Source organism: Anopheles coustani, chromosome 3 (assembly GCF_943734705.1).
Source record: "Anopheles coustani chromosome 3, idAnoCousDA_361_x.2, whole genome shotgun sequence".
Classification (NCBI taxonomy): Eukaryota; Metazoa; Arthropoda; class Insecta; order Diptera; family Culicidae; genus Anopheles; species Anopheles coustani.
In genome coordinates, this window is record NC_071288.1 from 72,302,951 (window position 1) to 72,311,050 (window position 8,100).

The following is an 8,100-nucleotide window of genomic DNA, read 5'->3' on the forward strand; positions in this document are numbered from 1 at the left end:
TCCGATCTTTTAGGAAATCCGTTAAACCTTTGACTATACGAAAAGCGCAAAGCAGTTGCCGGGTGCCGGTGAAGAAGAGGAGGGAGTTTTAATCCTTACAACAACAAAGAGCTTCGTTCAACGGCCTTCTCGGAAACGACTTATCGCGAAATGAGATTGTTGTTTCAACTGGACCAATATTGGCACCTCGTAACGGCCATCCGATGCGTGTGGTTACTACTCTTCGTCAAGCTAGTGCCTTGTTGTGATTAGTATGGTCCGGCTCGTCGTCCAGTGCCAGGCCGGTGCAAGTTGTTTGGATAGCCAGCAATCTCGATGGGACATCGATCCGGTGTGCTGAACAACTTGTTTATAGTGGCTGTTTTTGTGAAGGATAACCATGGCATAATTTGCACACGCACCAATTATCACAACGGAATGTGATGGAAATTCGCCTAATCTCCTTGGGAAATATGCTTATCATATTAACAAGTTTTATCATAGAAAAAAGAAGAGGTGGATGGTTTCTCTTGTCCTTACCTCGAGTAGAATTTATAACTTTAAATAATGCTCATGTGCAGCTCAATGATCTTAAAAATAACAAAAATAAGTAGCTTTTGGGCAGGTTTTTTTTACTTTTTATATTATGTTACTTTATGTTTCCTTTTATTCCTGAATGTTATTTATTTTTAAGTTGCTCGAGTTCTTAGATTTTATAAACAAATAACTATGTTTAATTAAGTTTTTAGTTATTTAACAAGAGGTTTTACTTGATACTGGCGGTTTAATATGAAAGGGCATTTAAAAAACGAATCAAAAATAATATGCAACTGTTTTGTACTGTATGCACTAATGGCTACGTTTGCTTTATATTATTTGACACATTGTCAGTTTAAAAAATTCATTACTAGTGTTTTGTTATCATTGATTGATGCATTCAAATAATTTTAGAAATACTTGTCCATGCATTGATTTGATTTGATTAGTTTAAAATAGCGTTATGTAATTCCTGTTCCTTTTCATGAATCTGCATAATTCTTTGCTTCGTATTCGATACTCATGAATCTTTGAATGAGAGATTCATTGATGTTAAAAGAACAGAAAAGTAAAAACCAAAACATGGGAAGAGCGACACTTTTTTTTTGTCGTTTAATCCACGCGAAAGCAAGAATCATAAAGATTCGTGAAAGATTCATGAAATATTCATCATGATTTCGAAAGATGCTAATCTCCAAAGATTCGTGAGTTAATCTGAATGAATCTTGGGTGAAAGATTCATATAAATGAATCACGCCCAAAGATTTATATAAATGAATCATGCCTAAAGATTCATATGTCACAAACATAAACTACATATATATTAGTGGTAAATAATATTGAGTTTTATTGAGGCAAAACTCAAACATAAATGAAAATTTCTTAAACTATGGCAATTGGTTTATGGGAAAATATTTCATTGATTTATTTTATTTATTTTATTTTAAAAACTCAGTTGATTATTTCCATATAGGTATTTCTGAGCAAAGCTACTAGTCACATGCTTCCGAAAACTCAACCAGGTACCGTGGGAAATCCTTGTCCAACAAAATCAGTTCAATGACAAAACTCCACGCCATTCAGCTCACTCTATTCGATTTCCAAATGCAAAATTTCCCTGAGCAGTTTTGGGATTCCAACGCCCACTCCACTGACCACCAAAATCACAAACAGTTGAAACTCCACTCGCTTGACCGTAGTGAAGTGGAGAGCAGCATCCTACGACCTCTTCGAATCCTCTCGGAGGAATGTGACCCTTGACCAACCTCGAGCCCGGGGTGGAAAATGTTCACCCAGAAACTCTGGCCGGCCAGCTGGGGTCATCTTCCCGGAGGAGGAGCATGGAGTAGCTCAAATGCTCGCGTAAATTCCTACGGCTCACCATCCACTTGTCGCTGCCTCGCATTGCCAAGCCGCCTGGCAGCAGGTGCTTAGTGGAAATTTGTTTATTGATTAGGCAAATTCCCCTAGTGCAAGTGCACTTAAAATCCCCTTCGCTGTTTGCGCCCATCCGCTCCGGTGACAACAACGACGACGACGACACGAGTGTAGCGAAGTTTAACAGACTTCCATCCTTAATGAACTGTCCGCACGTTCCGGGCTCGCCCTACATTCTCCTCCACATTCCTCCACCCGCCAACGCTTCATGCGCGACACCGAACGACGCTGAACGTCGCCTCGGCGAATTGCGGAAAACTGCGGCAACAAACTTCTGCTACTAATCAATAAATCCACTGCATAGTCATCCAGTCCATCACTCTGGCGGTGTAGCGTTTCGAGGAGCGCTTCCTCTCGAATTCACCCACCTTCCACCCACCACCCTCAAAGAGGAGGCCGATTTTCCAGCCGCGTGCGTTCATTTGTTTGAGGTCAGCTGCGAAAACAATGGCGTCCGCGTGTATTTGCACGCCTCCCAACCTTCGCGCTTCCGAAGCTTTGCTGGCATAAGTTTTCAAACCGACGGCCCGGATCCTGGAGGGGGAGTTTGCACACCCCCGGCACCCGGGAAATCCACCCTCCTCCGGGTTGCGGGTACTGATTTCGATCTAGCAATCACTTCGATTGACGATAATGAGCATGATTGGCTGCGAGGGTGAAAAAGTTCGAAACCGAGCCTCCGAAGTGCTGGTCGAACAAAATGGAGCACCCAAAGGGGGGTGGGTGATCGAACGCGGGCGATAGGTTTTTCCCGAGAGACTTCTGGTTGATGCGCAGGGTTCGTCGTGCCGTTTTTTTTTTCTCTGCTCTACAGTTTCAGCGTTGGGACTCTCATCCGTGTCCAGCTCCTTTTTTTTCCATCCCCCTCTGGTCACTCCACTTGATTGTTCGGTGGCCATCGGCGAGCCTGCCTCGTTCGGAATTCCAAATTAAGAGCATGAAATCCACCACCACCCGGAACTGAAGCCCACCCTCCCGCTTTGAAGGACATGAAGGTGTGGAAAATCCTGTCACACACAGGAGGGAAATGCGAAATGAGAATCGATGATAGACCACGATCGTAGCGACCCCGGAGCGACCCGGGGCCACATAAAACACACACCAAATACGAATCGTCGGTCGATAGCACAAAGAAGACGGGTGGAAAAAAAACAGCAGCAGCGAATGGGAAAAGCAGCCCAAAAGTACGTGATCTGTTTACCGAAATCGAACCTTGCTACACGCTACAGCAGATGGAATGGGAAGCTGTTTCCCGGGGATTGGCGGTGACCCCGTGTTCGCTTTCCCTCGGGGCCCGTTTGTAGTCCGGCTGCAGGCTGAAGGTAAAAGGTGCCACCTAGGCCTCGTCCTGGGGGGGGTGGGAAAATGTTGGGACGATGATGACGATGATTGGACCATGACTTCATACACTTCTTCGACCAGGATCGACCGAGCAGTGCCATGGTCGAAAGGTTTCTCTCGCTACAAAGTGCACGGAAAAGCGTTCCGGGAATGGGAAAACAAAATACGCAAAAAAAGGAACACCACGTGAACGAAATGTTGCAACATAGAGGGTACTGGAGCCAACCTTTCCATCCATCCGTTTGATTGTGTGGAGTCTGACCAAACGACCACGCGCGTCCAGTCCGAATGCACTTTTCCCGTTCACCTATTGCACTCAAAAAAAAAAAAAACCCGGTCAAGACGTGTGTCGAGAAACGGAAGTGCTCGTTGACGCTGATGTATTTGCTCAATGTTTCGGTATTTTATTGGTTTACGGTTCACCTGCGAAGGTAAGCAAGCGGGCCATGCAATCAGTCAAGCATGTGACGACCGTTCGATATGCTGCATTTCTGTCGACATTTCTTAAGATTCTCTCTGACACTGACAACCTAAACGAGACAAATACGTCTTAAAAGTTGAAAAACAACGAGCTATCAAAGTTTGATTTGTATTCTGAATGTGCCTTTAACGAAATAGTTGAGGTGAAACACTCGCATCTTACATTGATTTATGCAAAAGGAAAAGTAAGAAACTGGAATTTTAATTTTCTCAAAATGATTTGGGGTAAGCCCCTAAAAGTATGCAAAAGAATGTGTACTTCTATGAACCGGTTCAACCGGTTGATCTACTGGGCGTTATTTTAGAAAATGTATTATTTTGTAAAGTCTTTTTAATTTCTTGTGTTTAACAAATGTTTTAAAAGGATTTTTTTAATTCTATGGATTGTTACATTAATATACTTGATACTATTTAAAAATGATGCTTTATAGATGTTTATTGTATTTTTATTGTAGCTCCTCTATGCTTCTAAGACGTGTTGGAGGACCATTTTAAAATCATTTATCACCGCTCTACCATATGCCTCTACCTTCCTGCTTAATGGTAAGAGAATCCTCGGGAAGATCCACCACCGGGTGATTAGTGTGCAAATTTATGGTCCACATTCTTCGCCCACCCACTCCCGAAAAGGTGACACGGGGAGCAATTCTTCCAAGTGTGTCCTAAACGACCTCCGCCGCAGGCGAACAGATTAGAAAACTCCGCACCTAGCCGTAGTCGCGTCGCCGAAGGAATTTCATTGCGACGCTTGAGACTCACGGGTTCTGCGTTTAAGGCGGGCCGAACTTATTACCAACCAAACCAAACATCCACCTTGCCCTGTCCACGGTTCGGGGCCGAAGAAGCTATAACTCTGCAATAAAATTTAAATAATTTCCCGCCACCGTTTGAAGACGCTTCCGTCCCCGACTCAAGATGGTCGAGAAGATGTATGTCGGTTTGTTGTGGAAACTGCCGATGATTATCCGCCCCGGCAAGACGTGGATTAGAGCGAGCGGAACGAAAGTGTCCCAAAAACTTTTGTGTGCTTGTCCACAAACACACACACACACAATCCACGTACAGAGTGGTTTCTGATGCAAATGGCGATCCCTTGGAAAGCAAGTTGCGGGTGAAAATTAAGAATTCTTCACACACTGTCATTAGGTTTGCCCCGTAATGGTTGCTCGGGGTTAGCGGGTTTGCGTTTGCATTCTTGTTAGATGGAAGCCGGAAAAGGCACTAGAAAACCCACCACCTCATGTAGTGAAACTTCTAAGACGGAAAACACCCGTCCAAAAATTCTAATCCAAGCAACCGGCGGGCTGAAGGTGAAAATATATGGCCTCATTTCGGGAGACAAACCCGCCGAGCGCCACCCGCGTTTCGCATGGATATCATCCGGTTCATTACCGGTACATTACCGGAAGTCCGCTAGCGCCAGGAGACACCCTCCACAACCCTTTCCCCGTCAACCGCAGGTCGAGGGGAAGCATTTGTTGTCACAATATTGTCACGGGAACTAAAACGAGCGGATGATGAATCAAGTAAAGTTTTCCCCGGCAAGTGTAACGATGGTCGGGATATGGTGAAATTGTCAACGAGTACGGCAAGGGTAAGTTAATGAAATTGTTCAAATGAAGCGGCAGGAAACGGGCGCACTAGTGTATGGAAAAAGTGTGAGCACAGTAATCAAGGAATTATCCTTCGTTATAAACACGAAAGTTTTGTGAATAATGGGAGCTTCAAAGCCTATTTTATTGCAATGCAGCTTACGGGAAAAACGATAAATAACGAAACATAGCTTTTTTAAAGGATTTTACATTTAGGGACTGAAAACATGCATTAACCGTAGCGCATCTTAGTAGTTTGAGATTACCTCAAGAAAGATTTCTTCATTCAGACCAGTTTTTTAAACCCAAAAGTCTTTTTTTTTTCATTTATCATCCATTGTTCAATGTATTTAGCGACCAAAATGCCATAATATTAAGGTTGACGCCTAACACTGAGTTAAGGCAAGTGTATTTAGTTTGTGATATTTTTTAATTTTTTTTATGAAGATTGTAAACATAGACTTAACTACTAATTTGAAGTTCAATCAGACTGAAAAGTCCCTCGAACAAAGCGAATCAAATAAACACAATCATGAAAACAAAATATCGAAATTAAATGTTTAACGAAGCTAGCAACCTACAATAGTTTTTAAAAGATAGATAGAACAGCTAAAAAATATGAAATTGTTATCGAAAATTAAAACAAGAACATTTAAAAAAAAATAAATAACTGAATGTATTAAGTTGGTATGATAATTTATTTATTTTATTTTATTTATTAAGGTATGACGAACGTTGCCGTATTATTAGAGCCAACAAACTCTAACTAACTTTTTTGTTCTTAGGCCAATGATAATTTATTTATCGTTCTGACTTGAAAATGTACAGGTTACTGGAAACGATTCGTAAAATTTTCATTGTAAAATTACATGCATTACTTAAGAGGTTTGTATTTTTTATCATTTTACTATAACGCTCACTGCAAAATTTAAAAATGTTTTTTTAATTAAAGTGATGTAGTGATAAGGTGAACATTGTATAACTAATAGCAAAATAAGACATTTGAAAAAGTATTACTGAAACCAAATGAAAAAGAGCGCTCTAAACAATTTTAGGAATAGTTTTAGAAAATAAAAAATGCATTTTTCAGATCAAAATATACAAATTATGCTCAAATCCAATTCTGGAACACTCCTATTTTTACAATGATACCCTCTTATACCACACGCACGTTTTCCGCTTCCAGCAACACAAAACACTGCAATACAGTAAAACCCATCACACCGGAACATTGCCTCAATCAAAATGGTAAATATTCATCTCGTTAATGTTACATTAAGTCAATGTAATAAAATATCCTCCCGCTTGTCACCCGGCGGAAACTGACTTGGAGCGAAAAACAAGAAACCACCGTCAGGCCAGCAGACGAAGTGACTTCATTTTCTAGCTCTCAGATTTTAACATTTCTTCACCCAAGCGTCGGGCAGCATGCAGTAACGATACAAAATAATGGAAAACTTTCAATTGCATCATTCGTTTCCCCTTCGCCTGGGTTCCCCGATGTGCCCTTACCAAACGTTTGGAGTCTACGAGCATCCGTCGATCCTTTTTTTTACAATTACATCGCTTTTCCGCAGCCCGAACCGGAAAAATATATGCTAATCAGTCAACCCGAGGACATACAAATGGATCCCATGTTGACGGAAGTGAGATAGAGGGAGAAAAAAAACAATGTTTCCAACCATGTTCCCGATGTAACGAATTCGTCCCGAGCAGCACACACACTCGAAGGAAAAACCACAACGGATGCACTCGGTGTCTCGAGCCGGGCCGTCTCCTTCCGCCTAGCGCCCGGACGGAGGAGAAACTTTTAATAGCATAATTTTTGTATTAAACTTTATGATTATTAGCTATTTTATGTACTTTGAAGCTATAAATAACGAGCGAGGGCAGGCAATCATGGAGCGTCGGGACGATGTGGATGGTTTACTTTTTCGCTGATTTGGTAGAAATTGGTAGAAACGTAAACAGCGAAGAGGGACAGGACGAGCATGCCAAGCCAAGGGAAGAGTGCCTTTAAGAAATGTTTCTTGCCACAAGAAAGGTGGCACAACGCCCCCGGGTTGTTTTTTTTTTTTGTTATTCGTACCGCACTTGATGATTTCCACCACATGGTTTTGCAAGGTGAGGCTGGAAAAACTTACATGTTGTCGGAGCGGGAGGGTGGCGGTAAAAATACAGCCGGAGGAAAATTTTCTAATATAAACACACTTCACGTACGCTCCATATTCAGAGACCGTTGCGTTCCAGGGACGTTAGGCGTTTGTGTGTGTTTTTTTTCCTTCCTTCCGTTCGTCCATCGTGACCGTTCAGTAAACTACTCCCCTGGCGGTTCGTCAATTTAGTCCTGGCCCGTTCCCCGGTTTTTTTTCTTCTTTGCGACCGATTTTCACTCCCAGATCGTTCCTTTTACGTGCTTTTCGTGCTTGTCTCAGAGGAGAAAGAATAAAAAAGAAACCCCGTCTGCGAGTCAAGCATCCCGTCGTTCAATCTGCTTGATTGTGAACAACTCTATCCTTTCTCACTACATCGTGTTTTTTTCTTCCTTTTATTTCTTGCTATGTTACATGCTGTCCTTACGTTTTCTTTTCTGTGCAACGTACACATGTAATAGCAATATTTATGCGTTATTATTAGTCATCATGGTCGTAAAGTACATCCCGTTGGAGGAAAAACGCATGCAGCGATGAAGGAAAGGATTTTTCCTTTCCCCACTTGGACCTTCCGGGTGCGA